Genomic DNA, 26690 nt, shown 5'->3' on the forward strand with positions numbered 1-26690 from the left:
GGGAGTTGAAGGGAAATAAGACAAGATTCGTGTAGGATTCATGTAAAACCGTGACCCACGGGTCCAAACAAAACCTCTCGTTTCTAGAGCAATCGTTCCCCTTACGTTGCTGTTTTGATCTGAATCATGGACCACCTACAGTGGGGACCTAAAATCCCAGGAACAATGCTACTTAAGATCCTTGCGAAAGATTCTGAGGATCAGCTGAAAGGACAAACACACCAACGCCCACTTCCTGGAGGAGGCCAACATGAACAGCGTCTCCAGGGGTGGTGGTAGAGACTTGTACAACAGGGACAACCTCTCGTTACCTGAGCTAGTGCTGGAGACAGAACAGAGAACAGTTCGGCACAGTACAGGCTCTTCGTCCCACAATGTTGTGTCGACTTTTAACCTACTCTAAGATCTATCTAACCCTTCCCTCCTATATACAGTATTGGTGTTTCCATACCAGGCGGTGATGTAACCAGTCAATGTACTCTCCATCACACATCAACGTTTTATATGTCATGCCAAACTCCAACGAAGTAGAGCTGCTATCGTGCTTTCTTTCTAAATTGTATTTCCATGCTGGGCACAGATCAGGTCCTCTAAAATGATAACCCCGAGGACTTTAAAGTTGCTGAGCCTCTCCACCTCTGATCCTCCAAAGAGAACTGGCTCATGGACCTCCGGCTTCCTCCTCCTGAGGTCAATAATCAGCTCCTTGCTCTTGCTGATATTGAGGGAGAGGTTGTTGTTGTGGCACCACTCAGTAAGATTTGCAGTCTCTCTCCAATATGCTGATTCATCACCACCTTTGATTCGGCCTGTGACAGAGGTGTCATCACCAAACTTGTATATGGCATTGGAGCTATGCTTAGCCACACAGTCATAAGTGTAAGGTGAGTAGAGCAGGGGGCTAAGCACACAGCCTTGTAATGTACCTGTGCTGATGGTGATTGTGGAGGAGATGTTGTTGCCAATCTGACTGACTGGGATCTGCAAGTGAGGAAATCGAGGATCCAATTAGACAAATAATTAGCGCCCCATTGATTAAAAATTTGGAATGACATACAAGAGATGAGAAGTTTTCATGGAAAACAAGATAACAGTCATGAAAAATTAGGAAGGGGCAGTGAGAGAGTGCAACTGCGGAAAAACGGATCAATGTTTCAAGGAGAGGTACTGTCAAGCAGTCGATAGTTCTGCCGCAATACTTTATACCTGCTTGATGTCAAACTGGATTGTGTAGAACAATTAAGCCCACAGGATGTTAGTGGTGTTGTCTGAAGGAAATGCTGACTCACTGATTTAAGTTCTTGCTTTAGTCTTTAACTGGAGCTCCCAGCAAGTGTTGAAGTGGCATGTTAACAGCCAGCTCGGTAATTAAACTTGCCACCAAATGCGTCATCTTGATTTGTGCTTTCTCCACAAGTTCACAGTTTGGGAGGAAAATGGCCATCTCTGCGGAATCATCCCAAACCTTTTCGCAGACAACAAATTACTTCCTTTATTGAGTCGTAGAGCTGTACAGGACTGAAAGAGGCCCTTTGGCCCATTACATCCATGCTGACCCTCAAGTACACTTAATAATAATCACATTTTCCAGCACTTGACACATTTGTCTTACATTTACACATGCCTCTTGTTCACAGTCAAAGTAAAATTTATTATCAAAGTGCATGGACTAACTTGAAATTAATTTTCTTGCAGGCATTTATGGGAAAATAAAGAAATTAAATGGAGTATACACAAAAAAACTATTCATGAACAAAGTCTGACAAACAGCCAATGTGCAAAAGAAATCAAATTGTGAAAGTAAAAACATACTGGGAATGTGAGTTGTAAAGAGTCCTTGAAAGTGATACTATAGATTGTGGAATCACTTCAGTGTTCTGCTGAGTAACGTTTTCCATGATGGTTCAGGATCTAATGGCTGAAGGGGAATAACTGTTCCTAAACTTGGTGGTGTGGGACCTAGGGCTCCTGTACCTCCTTCCCAATGGCAGCAGCAAAGAGAGAGCATGGCTTGGATGGCTGGGCTACCTTTCTCTGTACTGTATAACTCCATAACTATTAATACAGACAGTAAATGTCTTAGTGTCAATCCAGGGGCACTCACAGGACCACAAGGCTAGTCCCACAACCTATGGACTCACTTTCAAGGACTCTTGTGCACATGATAATCAATTTATTTTGAATTTTGGATATAAAAATGTGGGTTGTAAGAAATAGGAGCAAGAGTGGACCATTTGGCCCCTTGTCTCTGCTCCACAATTCATCGAACAGTGCAGGAAAGAAACAGGCGCCTTTGTTCACATTGGTTTCAACAGTCATGATGCTGAATTAAGTTGAACCCCTTCTGCCTGCACAGGATCAATATCCCTCCATTTCCTGCATATCGGTACATCTAGCAGCCTTTTATATCGTATCTGATTCTGCTTCACCACCACCACTGGGGTTGCAGTCCAGACCAAAGTGTAAAGACTATTGTCCTACACATCTCCTTTCAACTTTCCCCCCATCACCTTAAATGCATGTCCTCTTGTATTTGTCTTTTCTATCCTGGGAAAAAGATTTTGACTCTCTATCCAATCTATAGTTGCTTCTTCATAATTTTATAAACTTCTCCCCTCAGCCTCCAACACTCCAGAGAAAATAACATGTTTGTCTAACCTCTCCCTGAAGCTCATACTCTCCAATCCAAGGCAGCATCCTGATGAACCTCTTCTGTACCCTCTGGTGGAGGGAGTGAATTATCCTTGGTGTCATAATAAATTGCTTTAAATATTTCATTGTATTATCAGAGAATATATATGATACAACCTGAAATTCTTACTCTTCGCAGACATCCACAAAGCAAAAAAATGCAAAGAGTGAATAACAGAAACATCTGACCACAAAGCCCCCCCCACATGCAAGGAGCAGAAGCATCAATCCTCCTCCTCCTCCCTCTCCACTCCCCTCACTTGCACCAGCAAAGGCACTGACACCCCCTCTCCCCCCCCCCCACCACACAAGCAAAAGCAAAAAAAACCAAACCCCAAAGAGACTTTGATCTGGAGTCCATCAAAAAATTGGAACAACAAATCCAATTTTTTGAAGGATTCTAGTGAACTAAATGGCTTTACACAACAAGCAATACCAATGCCAGTAGTTTTCCACCTTATAGAAGAGTCAGTTAATTGGCTGCTATCAGTTCCACAGCTGCCAAGTTGGGATTTGAACTCATGCCTCTGGATATCTGGCTTTGACCTCTGCCTACTAGTCTAGCAACATAACCATTGTGCTAACTTGCCCAGGAACACACTGAAGCAATGAATACCATTTTTTATAGAGAGGAGCTTGTATTTCATTTCCAGGGATACAGTCAATTACTCACAGCTTTTAAACCGTGAAGATTTGAATGTGTAACAGGATCTCAAGTTGACGTGTGCTCTGAGTGTAATGAGAAGACTACTCAATCCACTTAAGTACAGTATTGTACAGAAGTCTTAGTCACAGATATATATATATATATATATATAAATAGACAGGGTGTCGAAGACGTTTGCACAGTACCGTATTTGTCAACGTGGAGCGGACATCGAGTTTGTAAATCTGGCAGGAGCAAAGGATGTTGGTTGGGAATAGCGAGGGTGGAGCACCTGGGGAGGGGTGGGGGACAGGTGGCAGTGAAGGAGTGTCAGGGGCAGGGTAGATGTTGGTGCAGACACACCCAGCCCTGAGACACCAGGCAAGGTCGTTTGGTTTATTGATCATTACAGAATAACTCTTCGGTGCTTTCTGCTCTCTCCTCTCTTCTTTTCCCAATCATGATTCCCCTCTCCCTGTCCCCTTCCCACTCTTCAGTCCACAATATAGACCCATATTATAATCAGGTTGTATCATCACTCACATGTCGTGAAATTAGCTTTTTTTGAGGCAGCAGTACAGTGCAATACATAAAATTCCTACAGTACTGTGCAAAACTCTTAGGCGCTCTAGCTATGTATATGTGCCTAAGACTTTTGCACAGTACTGTAGTAATTTTATGTATTGCACGGTACTGCTGCAAAAAAATTGAATTTCATGACATATGTCAGTGATGATAAAACCTGATTCTGATATATATACAGTATATCTATCTAAGACTTCTGCACAGTGCTGTACACGATATATCTGCATAAGACTTCCTTTGCGCCAAACCCCCACAAGACCCCCCCCACTTATCAAACTAACTCACTTAGTAGTTATCCACCTTCAAGTAGAACTCTGCCTGAGAAAGCTGCTGAGCTCTTTGAAGATCAGATGAAATTAAAGATGAGCTTTATTTGTCACATTTATACTTAGTGGACACTTTTAAGCTCACCTGTACATCTGCTCATCAATGCAAATATCTGCTCAACCAATCATGTGGCAGTAACTCAGTACATAAAAGCATGCAGACATGGTCAAGAGGTTCGGTTGCTGTTCAGGCCAAGCATCAGTATGGGGGAAGAAATGTGATCTAATTAACTTTGACCATGGAATGATTTTGGGTGCCAGATGGGGTTGTTTGAGTATCTCAGAAACTACTGATGTCCTGGGATTTTCACTCACAACAGTTTACAGAGAATGGTATGAAAGACAAAAAGACATCCGGTGAGTGGCAGCTCTGTTTGCAAAAGCACCTTGGTAATGAGGGGGGTCAGAGGAGAATGGCCAGACTGGTTCAAGCTGACAGGAAGGCAACAGTGACTCAAATAACCATGTTTTACAACAGTGGTGTGGAGAAGAGCATCTCTGAACTCCCAACTCATTAACCTTGAGGTGGAAGGGCTCCAGCAGCAGAAGATCACGAATGTACACTCTGTCCATTTTATTAGGTACCCCCTGGATCTAATAATGTTGACACCGTGTGTACATCAAAGCTTGCAGTGAAATGAGTCATTTTGCGCCAGATCATATCAGTGAAGATTATGCTGCCACACTTCTGGTGCAAAAATAGCACGCTCACTACTCACTAACCCTAATTTTTGTTTATAAAGTTTGGAATGTGACAGAGAACCGGGGCATTTTGAAGAAATCCACAGGACCACAGGGAGAACGTGCAAACTTCTTACAGGCAGCAGTGGGAATTAAACCCCAATCTCTCTGCTAGTGCTAATCACGTTACGCTCACCGCAGTCCGACCATATCTATATGCATTCTTTATTCCTTGTCAACATTAAGGTATTTGTAGACCATTCGTAATTGTCCTTAGTAGGCAATGCTTTGGCCTCCTTTAAGAGACTGCTGTTTTGCAAGAGAGAGCTGATCTCTTTTGGGGAGCTTGGAGATCTTACGTTAGTACTGAGGAAGGTACTGCCTATAAATGTCCCGGATGGTCATTTGGGTGTATTTAAGGCTGAGATAGATAGGTTCTTGATTAGCCAGGGTATCAAAGAGTATGGGGAGAAGGCAGGGGAGTGGGGATGACTGGAAGAATTGGATCAGCCCAGGATTGAATAGTGGAGCAGACTCGATGGGCCAAATGGCCTACTTCTGCTCCTATATCTTATGGTCTTATGGAACTTGGACGTGGGGGAAGCACACCTCGGTCTTAGCTTCTGGGTGTCTCAGCTTAGATTAGATTCATTTGACACATTACATCAAAACATACAATGAAATGTGTGCGTTGACAACTAAAGGAAACCTGCTAGTGGCAACTTGTATTCCATGCCAGCATTGTTCAGCAGAACAACACACAACCAATATACAACAAGCAACAACAACAACGATTAAACCAAACAACAACAGCAAAGCAAGCCCATTTCCCACCCACACACAGAGAGTCCTGTGCAAAAGTCTTAGGCACACATCTATATATAGTTAGAGGGCCTAACACTTTTACACAGTACTCTAGTAATTGTATTTATTGCACTGTACTGCTGCTGCAAAAAAAGACAAATTTCGTGACGTGAGTGATGATAAACCTGATTCTGAGATGGGTCTCTATTGTGGACTGAGAATGGGAAGGGGACAGGGAGAGGGGAATCATGGTTGGGAAAAGGGGAAGGGGAAAGGGAGAGGGGAGGGACCAGGAAGCACCAGACATTCTGTAATGACCAATAAACCAATGTTTGGAATTAAATGACCTTGCCTGTTGCCTCAGGGTTGCGTGTGTCTGCACCCACACCAGCCCCTCCTGCCCCTGCCATTCCTGCTCTGCCATCTGGCCCACACCCCTCCTGCAGTGCTCCACGTTCACCATTCCCATCATCCTTTGTTCCTGCCAGATTTGCAAACTTGCTCTGCGCTCCATGTTGACAAATACAGCCTTGTTCAACAGTCTTAAACACCCTAGCTATATATACGTGCCTGTGGCTTTTGCACAGTACTGTAAGTTGTGAAATTTGATGTCTTGTTGCAGCATGACAATGCAATAAATTAAAATTACTATAACTTATAATAAGACAGTCAGGCCTCCAATCCCAGGACAGGCTAGCTCCAGGCCTCTAACCTTCAGTCCTTTACCCATGTCCCAGACTCCCAGACATAAGACCATAAGATCTAAAGCAGAATTAGGCCATTTGATCCCTCAAGTGTGTTCTGTTGTTTCATCATGGCTGATCCATTTTCCCTCTCAGCCCCAATCTCCTGCCTTCTCCCTGTATCCCTTCATCCCCTGACTAATCAAGAATCTATCAACCTCTGCCTAAGCATAAAGACTTGGCCTTCACAGCTACCTGTGGCAATGAATTCCACAGATTCACCACCCTCTAGCTAAAGAAATTCCTCCTCATCTCCATTCTTTCATTCTGAGACTGTGTTCTCCGGTCCAAGACTCCCCCGTCATAGGAAACATCCTCTCTACATCCATTGTATTGAGGCCTTTCAACATTCGATTGGTTTCAATGAGACCCTCCCTCATTCTCCTAGTGAGTACAAGCCCAGAGCCAGCAATTGGTCCTCATATAGTAACCCTTTAATTCTGGAATCATTGTCATGAATATCTTTTGAGCCATCTCCAATGTTAGCACATCCTTTCTGAGATAAGGGGCCCACAACTGCTCATAATACTCCAAGTGGGGTCTCACTAGTGCTTTATAAGGTCTTACATCCTTACATTTATATTCTGGTCCTCTCGAAATGAATGCCAACATTGCATTTGCCTTGCACACCACCGACTCAACCTGCAAATGAACCTTTCGGGAATTCTGCATGAGGAATCTCAAGTTCCTTTGCACCTCAGATTTTCAATTTTCTCTCCACTTAGAAAATAGTCTACCCTTCTGTTTCTTCTACCAAAGTGCATGACCTTGAATATTCATGTGTCTGTCTAAAAGCCTGTTAAACACCACTTCCCCTGGCATGCTGTTCCTGGCACCCACCACTCTCTTTGCAAAGAATTTGCCCCATAAATCTCCTTTAAACTTTCCTCCCTTTCACCTTCAAGCTCTTCGCTCTAGTACTTGACATTTCTACTCTGGGGAAAAAAGATTCTGACTGTTGACCCCTTCTGTGACTCTCACAATATCTTAGCAGATGTGACTGCAGCAGAATTAATTTACCTGATGCGGAACCTTTGAAAACAGTAGGAGAAACAACATTGTGACAGCAAATTGGTTTATTATTGCCACGTGTACCGAGGTACAGTGAAGAACCTGTTTTACATGTCATCCATACTGATCAGATCATTACACAGTGTGTTGAGGTAGTACAAGGGAAAACAACAACAGAATGCAGAACCAGGTGTTGCAGCTACAGAGAAAGAGCAGCATAGGTAGACAATAAGGTGCAAGTTTATATCGAAGTACATTGGGAGGTTAAGAGTCCATCTTATTGTTCTAGAACCGGCTCTAGAGTCTAGGGAAACGTGAATGTAGTGCTTCCTTTCAGGCTTTCATATGTTCCGCCTGATGGGAGGGAAGAAGGGAGACTATCTAATTTTGCACTATTGCCTGGAAACCAGATTTTACCTTTTTTTTTGTACAATCAAAGATGGTTCTATACAACATACAGTGAGTGCCAGTTCAGGACCCAACAAAAATTGCAAAAATTTAATGTACACATGTTGCAATGGCTGTTACGCCTTTCCCTCCACCCATCATGTCAGGTGGGATTACAAAAAATTTATCACAGCTTCCAACACCTTGCTGGACATCAGTCAGAGTTGGGCGTCAGCCCTTGAAGCCGTAATCCACTTCTTGGGTCCAGAGTGCCACAGGGAAGAGAGAGGCTGGAGAGAAAAGCAGTGTTCTCCATTAAAGTCGGTGAATGAAAGCAAGAGCTACAACACCAGTGAAGATTACCACTGCATCCAAGCACAGAACTTAGGAGATTGTTCCCTACGGTTTGGTGACCGGCAAAAGCCAATCGTTTTCTGCACCAGGGAGCCTCACAATATGGCAGGGGGACTTCAAATGATGCACAATGATATCTGACTCATGATTATTATTTCTGACATAAGTTGTGAGATCTGTTCTTTTGTACTAGAGGTTTAGTGCAATACATAAATACTATAAGTTACAATTAAAATAACTGCAAAACAGTAATAGTGAGGTAGTGTAGATGGTTCATGGTCTGTTTAGAAATCTTTGTCAGAGAGGAAGAAGCTGTTTCTAAAATGCTGAGTGTGGGTCTTCAGGCTCCTGTACCTCCTTCCTGATAGTTGTAATGAGAGCATTGGTATGTCCTGAGTGGTGAGTCTTTAATGATGAGTGCTACCTTCTTGAGACACCCTTTGAAGATATCTTCGATGGTGGAGATGTTCGTGCCCATGATGTAGCTGGCTGAGTGTACACCCTTCTGCAGCCTCTTTCGATCCGCTGCGCTGAAGCCCCCAAAGCAGGAAGTGATGCCACTGTCAAAGGGCTCTCCATGCTATAATAGACTTGCTGAGAAAAATTGTCAGACACAAATGATTCATCAGGATGCTGGAGGAGAGATTAGATACTTGGAGTAAAGGAGTCCAGCATTTCACCTGATTGAAGATACAGGTAGAGTAGATTACCAAAATCTGTTTCATATGGTTTGGGGTATCAAAAATGAGAGGGCATGTGTTTAATGTGAGGATGGGACTTCCGAGGGGTCAGATTTCTTAATCAGAGAATGGGTGAAAGCTGGAACTTGCTACCAGAGGAGGTGGTGGAGTCGGATGCAATCACTGTATTGAAGAGGCATTTGGATTGATGGTACATAGAAGGACACTCTCGGAATACGGGCAAATTTGATATTTGTGTGGATCGGGAGAAGGGGTGCACGGACACATGGTTTGAAAGGCCTGTCCCTGTGCTGTTCAACTCCTGACTTGAGGGAGACCTGGCCAAAGTTAGCCTATACAGAACTGTGGTCACCCGGACTCATGCAAATTACTTCAGGTTGTAGTCATTGATATTCAGCCACACAGTGCTGTACACTAATGTACTTTGTAACTCAATTTCTTGGTGACTGTCCCTCAATTTCTACTTCAAAAGCACATCAAATTGACCTTCATTGTCCAAGATGTTTTTATGTTTGCAATAAGTCACAGGCTTGTCTAAATTGCGGTCATTAATATGCCTCTTGTATTGAGTCTGTTACAGATAATTAATTAAAGAATTCAGGACTGGTTTAACCTGGTGCACATGCTGGTGTTTCTAATTTAACATAATTGAGCCCTTCTCAGATAAACCTTGAAGTATTTTTCATACACTTTCAGTGGCCACATTATTAGGTACAGTATAGGAGATACCTAATAAAGTGGTCACTGAGTGTATGCCCGTGGTCTTCTGCTGTTGTAGCCCTTGTACTTTAAAGTTCAATGTGTTCTACATTCAGAGATGCTCTTTGGCACACCACTGATTTAATGTGTGGTTATTTGAGTTACTGCCCCCTTTCTGTCAGCTTGAACCAGTCTGGCCATTCTCCTCTGACCTCTCTCATTAACAAGGCATTTTCACCCACATAACTGCTACTTACTTGATTTTCTTTTTTGTTTGTTTTTCGCACCATTTGCTGTAACTCTAGAAACTGTTGTGCATGAAAATACCAGAAGATCAGCAGTTTCTGAGATACTCAAACCTTCCCATCTGGCACCAACAATCATTCCACAACCACAGTTCTTCCCCGTACTGATGGTTGGTCTGAACAGCAACTGGACCTCTGGACCATGTCTGCATGCTTCTGCTGCCACATGATTGGCTGATTAAATAATTTGTATTAACAAGCTGGTGTACAGGTGTACCTAATAAAGTGGCCACTGAGTGCATACTCCTATGAATTGTTTAATGCACAATTATACCCTGTCTCTCTGTTTACATGTGTCTGATTCTTCAATGGAATCATGCAGCAGGGAAACAGGCCATTAATCTGCACATGTTTACCCTGACCAATGGGCAGCCAACAGTAACATAGTGGTTTGCACAACACTGTTACCACTCGGAGCATTGAAGTTCAGCGTTCAGTTCTGGCGTCCTCCGTATGAAAGTTTGTGCATTCTTCCCGTGTGCGAGCTTGTTTCCTCCGGGTGGCCAGCAAGGCCTGCTCTGCACTGTATCTCGAAATAAAATACAATAAATTTAATCTCATCTTCCAGCACTTGGCCTGCAGTCACCTGTACCTAGGTGATTCAAGTATTCATAGAAACACTTGATAAATGCTGTCAGTCACTCTGCAGTGCATTCCGAATACCAATCTCTGGTGAAGAATGTCCTCTTCACGTCTCCTCTGAATTTTTTACCCTTTGCCCTAAACCCACATCCTAGAACATAGAACACTACAGTACAGGAACAGGCCATTCGTCCCCCAACGTTGTGCCAAACCAATTAAATTAGTAGTCAAATGGCTAACCAAACTAATCACTTCTGCCTAGATACAATGTCCATATCTTCACATATCTTCACAGAAAATTCTTCACAATCACATGCCTATCAAAACATCTCTTTAAAATCCCTGATATATCTACCTCGACCACCACCCCAGGGAGCTCAGTGTAAAAAAAAATTGCCCCTCATATCTTCTTCAAAATTATTCCCTCTCAATATAAATGCACACCCTCTAATAGCAGCATTTCAACCCTGGGAAAAAGTTAATGCATGTCCACTCTTTGACAAAGTTGAACTCCATCTGCCGTTTCTCTGCCCATCTTTGCAACTGATCTATAACCTGCTGTTTTCTTTGGCAGTTTTCTGTGCTGGCCACAGCACCACCAATCTCTGTATTATCTGAAACCTACTTAGCATCCCAATTTCATTATCATCCAGGTCATTTATATACATCACAAGCATCAGATGTTCTAGTACAGATCTCTGCAGAACACCACTAGTCACAGACCTCCAGTAAGTCCTTTTAACCACTACCCTCTGTCTTCTATGGGCAAGCCAGTTCTGAATCCAAGCGGCCAATTCACCATGGATCCCATGCACCTTAAACTTATGGATGAGCTGCCCATGAGGGACCTTGTCAAATGCAAAATAACGTAAGCACAAAGCTACAGCATCCAATCCCAGCAGAGGTACTGTCTGTCTATGCTATCTCTGCCTCTCATAACCTTATAAACCTCTATCAGATCTCCCCTCAGCCTCTGGTGCTCCAGAGAAAGAGTCCTAAATTTTAGCTTTCTCTGATATGAGGAGAGGTTTGCTGCCCCTGTGCTTTCCAGTCCTGATGAAGGGTCTCGGCCACACTATTAGTTAACCATCTGTATCGCTCAGTTTTGTATACTGTCAACTCATTCAGGGTCATGAAGTCATTGAAAAGTATAGCACAGAAACAGACCCACTGGCCCATCTAGTCCATGCCGAATCATGTAATCTGCCTACTTCCATCGACCTGTAGGACCATAGCCCTCCGTACCCCTACCATCCCTGTACTTTACCTGTCCAAACTCCCCTTAAACGTTGAAATCGAGCTCGCATGCACCACTTGTGCTGGCAGCTCGTTCCAGACTCTCACCACCCTCTGAGTGAAGAAGTTCCCCCTCATGTTTCCCTTAAGCATTTGACCTGTCACCTTTAATCTATAACCTCTAGTTGTGGTCCCCCTTAACCCCCTTTACTCTGGTTTCTCTAATAACTGAAATACAACATCCAATGTCCTGCTGAATCTCCTCTTCACGCTCTGTAGTGCTGCTGCATCCCTTGTATACTGTGATAAACCGTACGCAGTTTTGTTCACACCACTTACGGCCGTGTGGGGAAGCAGCTAGTGAGTCTGGACCAGGGATTGGAAGTTGCAGGCCCAGTCTCCGTGAGTCAGAGAGTCTGCAGACAGCCTGTTCTGGGGATGGAGGCTCATCTCTGTGTGTGTGTGAGTGGGTGGGTGGGTGGTTGGGAGAGTGGCAGAGAAGTTTTTTAGAACACAGAACATAGAATAGTACAGCACAGTACAGGCCCCTCAGCCCACAATGTTGTGCCGCCCCTTAAACCCTGCCTCCCATATAACCCCCCACCTTAAATTCCTCCATATACTGTACCTGTCTAGTAGTCTCTTAAACTTCACTAGTGTATCTGCCTCCACTACTAACTCAGGCAGTGCATTCCATGCACCAACCACTCTCTGAGTTAAAAACCTTCCTCTAATATCCCCCTTGAACTTCCCACCCCTTACCTTAAAGCCATGTCCTCTTGTATTGAGCAGTGGTGCCCTGGGCAAAAGGTGCTGGCTATCCACTCTATCTATTCCTCTTATTATCTTGTGCACCTCTATCATGTCTCCTCTCATCCTCCTTCTCTCCAAAGAGTAAAGCCCTAGCTCCTTTAATCTCTGATCATAATCCATACTCTTTAAACCAGGCAGCATCCTGGTAAATCTCTTCTGTACCCTTTCCAATGCTTCCACATCCTTCCTATAGTGAGGCGACCAGAACTGGACACAGTTCTCCAAGTGTGGCCTAACCAGAGTTTTATAGAGCTGCATCATTACATCACGACTCTTAAACTCTATCCCTTGACTTATGAATGCTAACACTCCATAAGCTTTCTTAACTACCCTATCTACCTGTGAGGCAACTTTCAGGGATCTGTGGACATGTACCCCCAGATCCCTCTGCTCCTCCACACTACCAAGTGTCCTGCCATTTACTTTGTACTCTGCCTTGGAGTTTGTCCTGCCAATGTGTACCACCTCACACTTGTTATTGTTTGGTTCTGTTGTTGTTGCATATGTTCTACTGAACATTGTGATCCTGCTAGGTATGTTGGTGACAAATAAAACACTGTATGGATGGCGTGGTAATGTAGCATTCAGCGTAACACTGTTACAGCACCAGCTGCGAGGTCAGGGTTCAATTCTTGCAGCTGTCTGTAAGCAGTTTTCAGATATTCCCCGTGACTGCATGGGTTTCCTCTGGGTGCTCCGGTTTCCTTCCACATTCCAAGGACATATGGGCTAGAGCAAGTAAGTTGTGGGCATACTATGTTGGTGCTGGAATATGCTGCAACACTTGTGGGCTGCCCCCAGCACTTCCTTAAGTTGTGATGGTTATCGCTGTATGTTTTGACGTACATATGACAAGTGAAGCTATTCTTTCTTTCTTCCTTTTATCCTTTCTTTCTTTCATTCTTTTGTTCTGTCCTTTTTTCCTTTCTTTCTTCCTTTTTTCCTTCTTCCTTTCTTTTTTCCTTCTTCCTTTCTTTCCTTCTTTCTTCCTTTCATTCCTTCTTACTTCATTCCTTCTTTCCTTCCTTCCTTTCTTTCTTTCTTCCTTCTTCCTTTCTTTCTACATATGTACATGTGATAAGTAAATGAATCTGAATCTGAATCTAAATACAAGGTGATCGTGTGGGTTTCCTCCACATGCTCCAGTTTCCTCTCACGTTCCAAAGACAAGTGGGTTCATAGGTTAATTGGTTACATGGGTGTAATTGGGTGCCCCAGGCCTGTTACCCTGCTGTATCCCTAAATAAAAATAAATACTCTGCTCTTGTTAGCATTTCCTTTTGCACAATGATCTTTGTGCCGTCCTGCTGTTTTGCATTTATTGTTGTGTTTATCATTAGCATGAATGTAGTTCACTCTGTGAGCTTCACCTGAGTAAGGAATTTCATTGCGGCCTGGTGTATAGGACTACAAAAACCAATCGAATCTAAATCTATTCTACAAGGGGCAAGGCGGCAGGCACAGGACAACATCATCAGCTGCTGGTTCCTCTCCAATTTGAAAGGAAATATGAAATGGAGGGCTATAGTTGTAATGAGAGATTCTGGATTGGAGAGCTGATTCCCACTGGAATTCGGAGACCTAGAGGTAACCATGTTGAGTTTTATTAAATTATGAGGGATACTGATAGAGTAGATCACGAGAGTTTTTTCCTCCCAAGGCAAAGGAATCTAGAGTAAGTTTTGAGGAGAGTTTCCAAGGAGTTAATTTTTTCATACAGAAGGTGGTGAATATCTGGATAAACTGCCAGAGGATGTGCTGGAGACAGATTCAATGCCAACACTTAAAAGGCACTCAAAAAGGAACTTAGATAGGAAAGGCAGTAGTGTTAATAACTGAAGGTCAAGTCTGCGGAGTTGCAGGCCTGACGTCTGTGATTCTGAGAGTCCGTGGCCAAGGACCTGAGGCTCAGAGGTGGCCTGTCTGTGTGTGGGAGTGGGTAGGATGTTGGGAAAGAGGCCTCTTACTGGTGCTGCTGCTGCTTGTGTTGTTCTGCTGAACATGGTGGGCACGCCATGTTGGTGCAGGAATGTGTGGCCACATTTGCGGGCTGTCCCAGCACATCCTTTGCTTGTGTCAGTTATTAATGCAAACAACACATTTCACTGTATTTTTAAATGTTACTGTAATAAATAAATCTGAATCAGAAATTAGATAGGCTTTACAGTCAGCAGAGAGAGAAAGTGCCAAAATACACTTTTTTTGCATTGTACAAATATGTGAAGAATGTGTTTTTATTTCAGTTTATACTTGTGTTTGCTGAAGGTTTGACTCCTGATCCTGAGATTGTGACCTCTGTCTCTTGGCTCTCCAGCCAAAGAAAACAGTTGCTCGAGGCATCTTCAGCTCAGAGTCTGGAACGTTCCGTTCTTCCAAAACATCTATGTGTAATCCTTAATCCATTGGGACAACTACATTCATCACAGGATCAAGGTCAATGTCAAGTTGATTGCTACCTGCACAAGTGCCTGTATGCCCAGGTGCAATGAAAAACTTCCGTGCAGCAGCATTACGGGCCAACAGCATCGCACAAGCAGTGTTCACAAGAATAACACAATAATTAAACATATTTATTACTAGAAAGAATACAATTGGAACAAAGATTCAAAGTACAGAGTGATCAAAGTGGTTATAGTGCTGCTGAACTGTTACTATTAGGATTAGAACATAGAACATCACAGCACGGTATAGGCCCTCAGCCCATGATGTTGTGCCGACCTTTTAACATCCTCAAAGATCCTTCCTACATAGCCCTCCATTTTTCTATCAGCCTCCCTAAGAACTTTTAAATATCCGTAATGTATTTGCCTCCACACCACTCTCTGTAGAAAAGCTCTGATAAACCCCTATACTTTTTTCCAATCACCTTGAAATTATCCACCCTTGTATTAACCTGCGAGAAAGTCTCTGGCTCTCCCTTATCATTTTGTACACCTCTATCAGCTCACCTCTCATCCTCCTTCACTGCAGAGCTCTAGCATGTTCAACCTATCTTCCTAAGACATGCCCTCTAGTCCAGGCAGCATCCTGGTAAATCTTCTCTGCACCCTCTCCAAAGCTTCCACTTTCTTCCTATAATGAGGCTACTAGAGCTGAACACAATATTCCAAACAGGTTATTTAAGAATTTATCGAACTCTTTGTTGAAAGTTCGAAGATCAAAGTAAATTTATTCTCAGAGTGTATATACTTCACTACATACAACCCTGAGATTCATTTTCCTGCGGGCGTCTTCTGCAAGTCTATAGACTAGTAACTATAACAGGATCAATGGAAGATCAACCAGAGTGCAGAAGACAACAAACTGTGCGAATACAAATATAAATAATTCATGGAAGCATGAAATAACAAGATAAAGAGTCCTTAAAGTGACATCTTTGGTTGTGGGAACATCTCAATAATGGGGCAAGTAATTGACCCTTTTGATCAAGAGCCAGATGATTGAGGGGTAGTAACTGTTCCTGAATCTGGTGGTGCAAGTCCTGAGGCTCTTGTACTTTCTACTTAAGCACAGCCTGAGTGGTGAGTTTCTCTGACGATGATGCTGCTTTCCTGAGACAGGAGTTTCATGTAGATGTTTTAAAAGCATTGCTCGGCTAAGCCAGAAAAATAAAGTGCGACATTTAAGTTGGAGAACGTTTGAAATTTGTTCCAGGTATGGAACTTTTGCAATTAGACGTGCTCATCTCAAGATAAGCCAGCCAGACATACCTTGTCTTGATACAAAAGGAATTTAATCCAGGGAGGTGGGAGTGAATACTTTTGAGAAGATGCAGAAAGGCAAGAGAATGTAGAGTAAATGACTGAGAGATGTGAAGGAACAGAAAGATCTGACCATGTACCTCTGCAGATCTTTAAAGGCAATAGGGAAGGTTGATAAAATTTAGTGCACACAATGCATCCTCCTCTACATTGGTGAGACATGTCATAAATTGGGTGGTCGCTCCGTTGAACACCTCCATTCCATCTGCCACAAGCGAAGCTTCCCGGTGGCCAAACATTTGAATTCCCATTCCCATTCCTGTCTAGCATGGTGGTCCATGACCTCCTTTTGTACCAAGATGAGGCCATCCTCAGGGCAGAGGAACAAAACCTTGAATTCCATCTGAGTAGCCTCCAACCTGATGGCATGATATAAAATTCTCCTACCAGTAAAAAATGTTTTCCTGCCCCCCTCCCCTCTTCTTTTTCCCACTATGGCCTGTCAACTCTTCTCACCTGCCTATCAAGAAAGATAGAGTGCAGAATAAATGTTACAGTTGTGGAGAAAGTGCAGTGCAGGCAGGCAATAAGGTACAAGGCCATGTAAGGTAGATTTAACATTTCAGAGATCTGAGATGAAGTTAATTAGAGGGACCTGTCGTGTGCAGAAGTTTTTGAGTACCAGATGCCACAGTGCATGAATTTTTAAGTCATTGATAGAAGCATTAGAGGGTAGACAGGGCTAAAGCTTCACATTTGGGCATTGACTGAGACTGAACTCACTACCTGAGATTCTGATGGAGGCAGAAATTCTTGCCACACTGAAACAACAACTGGATGATTACTTGCAGAGCTATGACCTACAAGGTTTAAAGCTAGGATTAGGCAGTTACTCCTTTTCGACTATCACTGGCCAGCTGAGTGGCCTGCTTTGTGCTGTAAGTACTCCCTGGCATGCGAGTGGACGGTGTTTCTATCCCAAATCTGACACCTTTCAGCCCAAATATCAGAAAATTCATCTCCATGAGAGGAGGAAATGTATGTGTTCTGTGGCAATAGATGTCAAATGTGACAAAACAAACAGAAGTCAGGAGTCTTGAAAGAGGTCCTGCTAGAAGACGACATTTGGTTTCCATTTGTGGTTTTTTGCCATGGGCTACTGTCTTCTCGACCCAAGCAGCTGACAGGTGAAATTACAGCTTAATGCCAGAAAAGAGAACTATTTTTATGAAGTTCACAGTCAAGGGAAAGCAAAATGCCAGCTGAGCATTATGCTAATTTTCTCCCTGCTCTTCTGACATCCCCTGTTCGGGGCAGAAGTTTTTGAGTGCCAGTTGTTGCACCGATTTTGTGACCACATATGGCTGTTGGCAGCTGGGACACGGGAATGGACCGGGCACTAAAACTAGAGGGCATATGTTTAAGGTGAAAGAGGAGAGATTTAAAGGGGTACATACAAAATGCTGAGAGGAACTCAGCAGGCCAGGCAGCATTTATGGAAAAGTGTAAACAATCAATGTTTCGGGCCAAGACCCTTCATCAGGAGTGAAACATTGACTGTTTACTCTTTTCCATAGATGCTGCCTGGCCTGCTATGTTCCTCCAGTATTTTGTGTGTAATACTTTGATTTCCAGCATCTGCAGATTTTCTCTTGCTTGAAGGTTTAAAGGGGAACTGATGGGCATGTTGTAGACAGAGAGGGTGGTGGCTCTATGGAGCAAGCTGCCAGGGAAATAGTAGAGGTTGGTACAATTACTGACATTTAAACACTTGGGTAGGTGCAAGTATATCAGCAAAGACTCTAGCAAATTTCTACAGATATACCATGGAGAGCATTCTACTGGTTGCATCATTGTCTGGTATGGATGGGCCACTGCACAGGATCAGAAAACATTGCAGAGGATTGTAAACTTAGTCTGCTCCATCATGGGCACTAGGCTCACCACTACCAAGCACATCTTCAAAAGTCGATGCCTTGAGAAATTGGCATCCATCGTTAAAAGAACCTCACCTACCATGACATGCTCTCTTCTCGCTTCTCTGTCGGGGAAGAGCTACAGGAGCCTGAAGGCTCAAAGTTTCAGGGATGGTTTCCACTGCAAAACAGTACAGATAAACAAAATAAAACATGAGATCATAATAAGGTAATTTGTGAGGTCAAATGTCCAACATATTGTACAATCTCTTTGACCCACTATGGTCAGGAAGGTGGGACAGGAGCATCAGGACTCGGACTGCCAGACTGGGTAACAGCTTCTTCCCCCACCCTATGAGACTATGCATTTTGAATTATATTCTATTAACTTTTGTGATATTGTTTTGTTTTGTGTGCTGTGTATGATATATGTATTGCTGGTTCAGATGGATATTGTTTCGCTTTCCTTGTTTCATTTGTCTGTACAGTCAGATAACAATGCACTTGAACTTGAAAAGGTCTGTTCAAGCGTCTGATAACAGTATAATTGACATATAGTACTGTGCAAAAGTTGCTCCCCTCTCTCCTTCCCTTTTCCCAACCATGATTCCTCTCTCCCTGCCCCCTTCCCACTCCATAACAGAGACCCAGATCAGGTTCAGGTTTATCATCACTCACATACGTTTTGAGATTTGTTTTATTTTGTGGCAGCAGTACAGTGTAATACATAAAATTACTACAGTACTGTACAAAAGTCGAAGGCATCCTGGATATATAGATGTGCGCTCAAGACTTTTGCATAGTATTGTATCGACGCTGGTCCGGGAGCCGGATGGTTGTTGGGCAATAACTGTTCCTGAACTAGGTGGTGTGGGGCCTAAAGCTCCTGTACCATCTTCCCAATGGCAGCTGCTCCGATATTCCCCTCAAAACTCAGTGACAGTGATTATCCAATCAGTGTTGTTTGCGGGAGCTAATTGCTGTATCTGCAGTCTGCCCTCATGACTGTACATCGGGGGCAGCTGCAGAGCGCACCGAGCATCACCTGAGTTTCACCAAGAACCGCCTCACCAGTCGTCTGTTCAGAGTTCTTGTAATGAAGGCAACAAGTGTGGGTATTGCATTCAGACCGCCGATTCCGCCCTGAACTGCTCCCTTTGGGCCCGGCTGCTCCACGGAAGGTGCTCTCCGAGAGACATTGTCGATAGATTGAGATTCAGAGCTGCGGTTGTAATTTTGAAAATTCTAAACCAGAAACTGCTGAAAATACACGCCGGCTTCAGAAAAGATAAATACTCCTATTGTGGGAGGTTTTAATTTGATCACTTTTGATGATTACTATTGATGAGACATGAGGTGGTTTGACAGTGAAGGTATTGAATTTTGAAATATTGATGAGGCTTTGGTAGATTTGTGTCTGGAATTGCTTCTCCGTGAGATCGAGCTGAGCTGCACTTGCCACTCAGAAAGACATTCATATGGGGAGAGAGAGAGTTGTTGGAAGGAAGCGTGCTTTCGGCATTTGTAGTTATTGCCTGGGATTAATTGGAAGTGACTCCGAGGCACCATTCACTAACTGCCAGACTCTTGCTGAGGCAATTGAAAATTCTGCAAATGAACTGTTTATCACAGCTCCTTCCTTTGATTTGAATCTTGCACTCTCTACATTCGCTTGTGTTATGGTGTGGCCTTAAGCACCGGGTGATCAGGATTTAACCCGCTCAGTGCCAAGCCGTATGTCTGTCATCTTCCCGGTCACAGGGTTCAAACAGACAACTGGCACCGAGCGCTACCTCTTATTCCTCTTTTAAACCGTTTGTAAGTTATGGTAATTTTTATCCAAAACAACACCCCCAGGCTGTGAGATTGCTTACCACCCTGCTGCCACTCAACACACAAGTACACCCTGTCTGAATGCACTGCCACCTGCTCCCCGACTCACAAACACCATCTCATCTTCCACTGCTTACTTTTCGTCTTTGATTGCTGCTGCCTTACCTCTTTATATGACTGCTTGTTTGACCAGAGTAGTGTCAGTAACGTTGAACTGTCTCATGTAAACGTGCGCGTCGCACTTTATGTCAGCCTGTCAACCTTCAGCCCACGCCACTCGGGGACTTGTGCAAACATTGTTTTGTGACTGGACTGTAATTCTATGCGCAGTGTGTGACTATGCGTTTTGCACCTCCTTGGCCCCAGAGGAACGACGTTTTGTTTAGCTGTACTGTATACATGTGCATGGTTGAATGACAATGAACTTGAACTCGAAATGTTGGTGATAATAAGCCTGAAACTGATTATGATTCATCAGCTTCTCCGTTAGTTCACAGCCATCCAAAATCATAAATTACCCAAGCCCTACTGTTCATGTCTTAACACATCGTCCACTGGTGTTAGTATTGGAATTGGTTTATTGTTGTCACAGATACATTGGAAGGCTTGTTTTTCATATTGCTCATACAGATCAAATCACTGCACACAAACTGCTGGAGGAACTCAGCAGGGCAGGCAGCACCTATGGAAAAGAGTAAAACAGTCAAAGTCTTGGGTCGAGACCGTTCTTCAGGAGGGAAATGGGAGGGGGGAGATGCCAGAATAAAAAGGTGGCCGGAAGGGGAAGGAGGGTAGCTAGAGGTGATGGGTGAAGCCAGGTGGGTTGGAGAAGAAGGAAACTGATAGGAGAAGAGAGTGGACCATAAGAGAAAGGGAAGGAGGAGAGGACCCAGGGGAGATGATTGACAGGTGAGAAGAAGTAAGAGGCTATATTGGGGAATAGAAGTGGGGGCGGATTTTTTTTAAACTGGAAAGGAGAAATTGATATTCATGCCATCAGGTTGGAGGCTACCCAGATGGAATATAAGGTATTGCTCCTTCACCCTGAGAATGGCCTCATTTGAAACAAGAGGAGACATAGAACAACTTCTCAGAATGGGAATGGGAATTAAAATATTTGACAACAAGGAAGTTATGCTTTTGGTGGATAGAGCAGAGGCGCTCAACAAATTGGTTGGCCAATTTATGATAGGTCTCACAATGTAGAGGAGCCCACACTGGGAGCACTGGACACAATAGACGACTCCAGCAGATTCCCAGGTGAAATGTTGCCTCACCTGGAAGGATTGTTTGGGGCCATGAACGGAGGTGAGGGAGGAGGTGAATGACTGGGGATTTTGTTTTGGCTGCTTGCAAGATAAGTACTAGGAGGGAGATATTTGATTTGAATAAGCTTGCACACTTTCCCCTCCCCCACCTTCTTATTCTGGCCTCTTCCACTTACCTTTCCAGTCCTGATGAAATGTCTTGGCCCAAAACATCGACTGTCCCCTCCATAGATGCTGCCTGATCTGCTGACCTGCACAGCTAAAAGGAACAATGTTGTGCACATCTACCAAGTTTCCCACCTAAGCCAGTCTTATTAGACCCATATTCCTCTAAACACAACCTATCCAAATGTTATTTAAATGTTGTTGATGTACCTGCCTTGGCCACTTTCTCTGACAGTTGATTCCATATATGGACCATCCCATGGGTGAAAAATTTGCCCCTCAGGTTCCTATTAAATATAATTTGTGGGACCTTGCTGAGTGAGCGTACAGTATCTCTCACTTTTCTCAATTATTGTCACTCTGAAGAAGTTTTTCAACAACTTTTTACCATATCCTAAACTCACGAAAGGTGTTCCATGTGGATACAATATTTCATTACGAGAGATTTTTCAGAAGGCGCAATCATTCAATTTTGAGGGGTCCCACGGTGTTCTGAATCAATGAGTATTAGTCCCATGGAGCTTTTTAAGAACATAAAACATAGAACACTACAACACAGTACAGGCCTCTTGGCCACGATGTTGTGCCAACCTTATAGCTTACTCTAAGATCAACCTAACCATTCCTTCCGATATAGCCCTAATTTTTCGATCATCATGTGTCTACCTGAGAGCTTCTTAAATGTCCCGAATGTATCTGCTGCTATCTCCACCATTCTCTGTGTAAAATTCTTTGACGTCCCACCCAATCTTTCCTCCAAACACCTTAAAGTTATGCCCCCTAATATTAGCCATTCCTGCCCTGGCAAAATGTCTCTCTCTATCCATTGATCTATAATTATCTTTAACACCTCTATCAAGCAACAAATTTTGATTCATGCACTGAGAAATCTCGGTGAAGTTGTGATTGGAGAGAAAGTTATCTGATTATTCTTTACACCTGCATTGAAATTATATATCTAGTATGTCAAGGTCAATAACATATTAAAGCTGAGATGGTTAGGTAGAGCTACTCAGAATCATGGAACCAAGGTGGGCTACTATCACTCAGCCACATCTTGAGCTACATCTCAGTAACTGTGACAGGACATGTTGATGTCTGGCCAGCTTCTGGCATCTTGAGCCCTCAGGTAGCCCTCATGAAAATCCCAAGAACAAAGATCAATGCAATAAAAGTCAGTGAAGATAACTTTTAATTTCCATTTTCTGAGTGCTTGAATTTTCCAACTTTCTTCTTGAGGAGCGTTTGACGGGTCGGGGCCTGTACTTGGTGGAGCTCAAAGGCTGAGGGGAGGGTGTTACTGAAATGTTTCTGAGTACTGAAAGGCCTGAACAGAGTGGAAATGAAGTGGATGGCACCATCAGCAGGGAAGCCTAGGATCCGAGTGCACAGTTTCAGAAACCGAGTTGGGGAGGAATTTCTTCTGCCAAAGAGTGGAGACGGCAGAGTTTATTACCACCGAGGGTCATGGGGGCCATGTCATTGGACATAAGGCAAAAATTGATAGGTTCCTCATTGGACCTGGGAAGAATGGAACTGAGAAAGTAATCTGCTGAATGGACTTATTCTACTCTTTTATGGTCTTTGTAGGAGTGTGAGGGGATGCTCCTTCCTAAAATGGCAGCTGCTCCAGCCTTTCATTTGTCACCCCGCCAACCATTATAAGTTCGAAGTGTTCAGGAGTTTTATTGGAGTTTCACTCATCCAGGAGAGATTATTGCAGTTGCCGAAGAACCAGCTGCTACAATTAAACGTATCTTGTCTAGCAACAAAGAGATTGAGAGACTGTTTAATCAATATAATTTTGTTTTCACACTCAATTTTTGATTCCAGTGCTGATCAATGCATTCTGTAATGGCCAGGGTAACTCCCAGGCCTCAGAAAAATAGTCATAAGTTCAGGCCCCATTTTGAGAGACCAAAACCTAAAAATCTTGACTAATGCCTTGCAGGTTGATAGGGTGTTTCATAAGGTGCATGGCGTGTTGGCTTTCATTAGTCAGCGAATCGCACTCAGGGGCGGTGGGGTAATGTTGCACCTCTATAAAACTCTGGTTAGACCACACTTGGTGTATTGTGCTCAGTTCTGGTTGCCTCATTACAGGAAGGATATGGAAGCTACCATGACGCTACCCAGATTAGAGAGCTTGTCTTGTGAGGAAAGCTTGAGCGAGCTAGGGCTTTTCACTTTGGAGCGAAGGAGGATGAGAGGTGACTTCATTGAGATGTATAGGGTGAGAAGAGGCATTGATAGTGTGGTCAGCCAATGACTCTTTCCCAGAACAGATATGACTAATATGAGAGGGGCAGAATTTTAAGGTGATTGGAGGAAAATTATAGGGCAACTGCCAGAGGTGGGTGTTTTCACAGAGTGGTGTGTGCGTGGAATGTGCTGCCAGGGGTGGTGGTAGTAGTGGCAGATACATTAGGGACATTTAAAAGACTCTCAAGTAGGCATATGGATGAAAGAAGAATGGAAGACTATGTTGAAGGGAGGGTTAGATTGATCTTAGATGAGGTTGAAAGGTCAGCACAACATCATGGGCCAAAGGATCAGTACATACCATAATGATCTATGGTCTACTTTCTAACATATTAGTGTTGCATTGTGAAAGAGAGAGAGAGCTGCTAAATCAGAATGCTTATTTTCAGATGATTACAGTATGGTTTCTTTATCCTGGTTATTTATTATTTTTGGGAGATCTGGCTTTGTATGATCGTGGCCAGTATTTATGGCCGAAGGGAAAGTGGTGATGAGCTTCCTCCTTAAACCTTTGCTTTCCTCAAATACTTCCTTCCTTCCTTCCTCCATTCATTCATTGTATGGGGTTTCTTATTTCGTGGGTGTCTGTGAAGAGTATGAATTTCAGATTGTATACTCCATACATACTTGGATATTCAATGAACCTCTGAACCTTTCAGCCGTGAACTTTTTCCTACAGCGCTGGGATTTTGACCTAGTGAGGAAGAAATGATGATGGTGTTTGTCAGGGCAGCGTGAAGTTTGGAAGGAAAGCTAAAAGACACTTAGGGTTCCCAACGTTTCTTATGCCATGAACCCCTACTGTTATCTGAGAAGTCCGTGGACCCCAGGTTGGGAGCGCTAGGATGTAGGGGATTCCAGTTCACCTGATCCTTATTCTCCTTGCTGGAGAAGTCGTGGTTTGAGAGGTGCTACTACAGTCACCCCGACGACTAACCGCAGTGCACTTCATCGCAAATACTGTAAGTATGGCATGCTGATGGTGGAGAGATTGAATGTTTAGGGTGGCAATCTTCTTCCTAGGTTAGTAATTTGTTTGTCATGTCTCATGTACTAATCGGGTGGTGGGGTGGAGATACGTCTCTACCGAAGGAGGTACATGACATTTCTTCCCTCCCCTAGCCTGCAGGTCACTCTTGGGCAAGGTGTAGCACCTGCTTTGCCCCCCCTCCCCCAACCTCCCCCAACCGCCCCGATCAGGGTCACGTGAAGCCATGGGAGCAGGTGGTGGATGGTCGTATGAGCAGCTGGTGCAGATCACAAGTCCTGGTTATGTGACCACTGACACAAGGCAGACGTTCTCTGAATAGTACTGATAATGGCTGGGATCACTTTAGTGAGGCAGTGAGTTTGTGTGATGGACTGGTCCGCGTTTAAAGGTGGTTCATGAAAATGTTTCCGGGATTGAAAGACTTGACATAAGGGAAGTGTTTGATGGAAATGGGCCTCTTCTTATTGGAATTCAAAAGAATGAGGAGTGACCTCATTAAAACCTATCAAAAGTTGAAGGGTCTCAATAGAATGGATGTGGAGAGGATGTTCCTGTGGTGGAGGAGACTAAGACCAGAGGACACAGCTTCAGAATAGAGGGACGTCCTTTTATAACAGAGTTGAGGAGGAAATTCTTAGCCAGAGAGTGGTGAATATGTGGAATTTATTGCCACAGGCGATGTGGAGGCCAGGTCATTGGGTATATTTAAGGCAGATTCTCAATTAGTCAGGGCATGAAGGGATATGGGGAGAAGACTGGAGTTTGGAGCTAAGAGGAAGAAGGGTTCAGTCATGATAAAAATATGGAGCAGACTCAATGGGCCAAATGGCCTCATTTTGCTCCTCTGTCTTATGTTCTTACAGTTTTCACAACTGTGTTCATTCTTTTCAAGTCCTGATGAAGAGGCTCAGCCCGAAACATCAACTGTTTATTTCCCTCCATAGATGCTACCTGACCTGCTGATTTCCTCCGGCATTTTGTGTGTGCTGCTGCACTCAAAACCATGGGATTCAAGCATTTTTATTTTTGTGCATCCAAGTCTAAGATTAAAATGTTCAACATGAAAAGAGAATCTTTAATCTATCAGTAAAGGACAGATGATGATCCTTGAGGTGATGGAAATAAAACTTTGATTATGAGACGGTTCTCTTCACCTATAAAGCATCAAAACATTTTTTTATGAGTGTCGCTGATGTCAGTGAATGTTCATTAGACTATAATGACATTCAATACCAGTCTGCAGCCTTGCATAGCTTTTGACAGTCAGAAAATGAAAGCAGGAAGGGGATTATAAAGGTTGTCAAGAGTGGGCAAGAGTCATAGTACACTACACACAGAAAAAAGCTCTTTGTTCATTCAGTCCATACTAACCTGTTTTTCTGCCTAGTCCCATTTACCTGCACTTTGATGATAGCCCTCCATAAACCTTTCATCTAATAACCTACCTAAAATTCTCTTTGGTATTGAAATTAAACCTGCATTCACCACTTTTGCTGGCAGCTCTTTCCACAATCTCACCACCCTCTGGGTGATGAAGTTCACCCTACTGTTACTCTTCAGTATTTCACCTTTTATACTGAACCTATGACCTCTGGTTCTAGTCTCACCAAACTTGAGGGGAGAAAACCTACATCTACTTAACTTATCTATACCCCTCTTAATTTTGTAGACCTCTATCAAATCTCCCCTTATTCGCCTATGCTCCACAGAATAAAGTCCTAGCCTAAGATTGGTGGCACAGTAGCATAGCAGTTCGTGTAATGGTGTAACAGTGCCAGCAACTAGAGTTCAATTCCATCACCATTTGTAAGGAGTTTGTATATTCTTCACACAGCAGCATGTAGTTTCCTCCGGGTGCTCCAGTTTCCTCCCACGTTCCAAAGATGTATGCATTAGTAGGTTAATTTGCCACCTGGGCATAGTTGGGTGGTACAGGTTTGTTGGGCTGGTAGGGCTTGTTACCGTGGTGTCCCACTAAATGAAAAATAAA

General features: G+C 43.5%; 1 protein-coding gene and 1 long non-coding RNA gene across 2 annotated transcripts in view; one reads left to right on the top strand and one right to left on the bottom strand.

Annotated features, from left to right (window-relative positions):
* The window catches only part of LOC140196859 (dedicator of cytokinesis protein 2-like), a 1243024-nt gene that overhangs the window by 678128 nt on the left and 538206 nt on the right, over positions 1-26690 (top strand). The window lies entirely within an intron of this gene.
* On the bottom strand, positions 8081-20271 carry LOC140196862 (uncharacterized). Its single transcript, XR_011885824.1, has 3 exons — positions 20180-20271; positions 18282-18362; positions 8081-8164 (listed from the first exon to the last, which is right to left on the bottom strand). It is a non-coding gene; the product is annotated as an uncharacterized lncRNA (long non-coding RNA).

The sequence above is a fragment of the Mobula birostris genome, chromosome 4, assembly GCF_030028105.1.
Source record: "Mobula birostris isolate sMobBir1 chromosome 4, sMobBir1.hap1, whole genome shotgun sequence".
Taxonomy (NCBI): Eukaryota; Metazoa; Chordata; class Chondrichthyes; order Myliobatiformes; family Myliobatidae; genus Mobula; species Mobula birostris.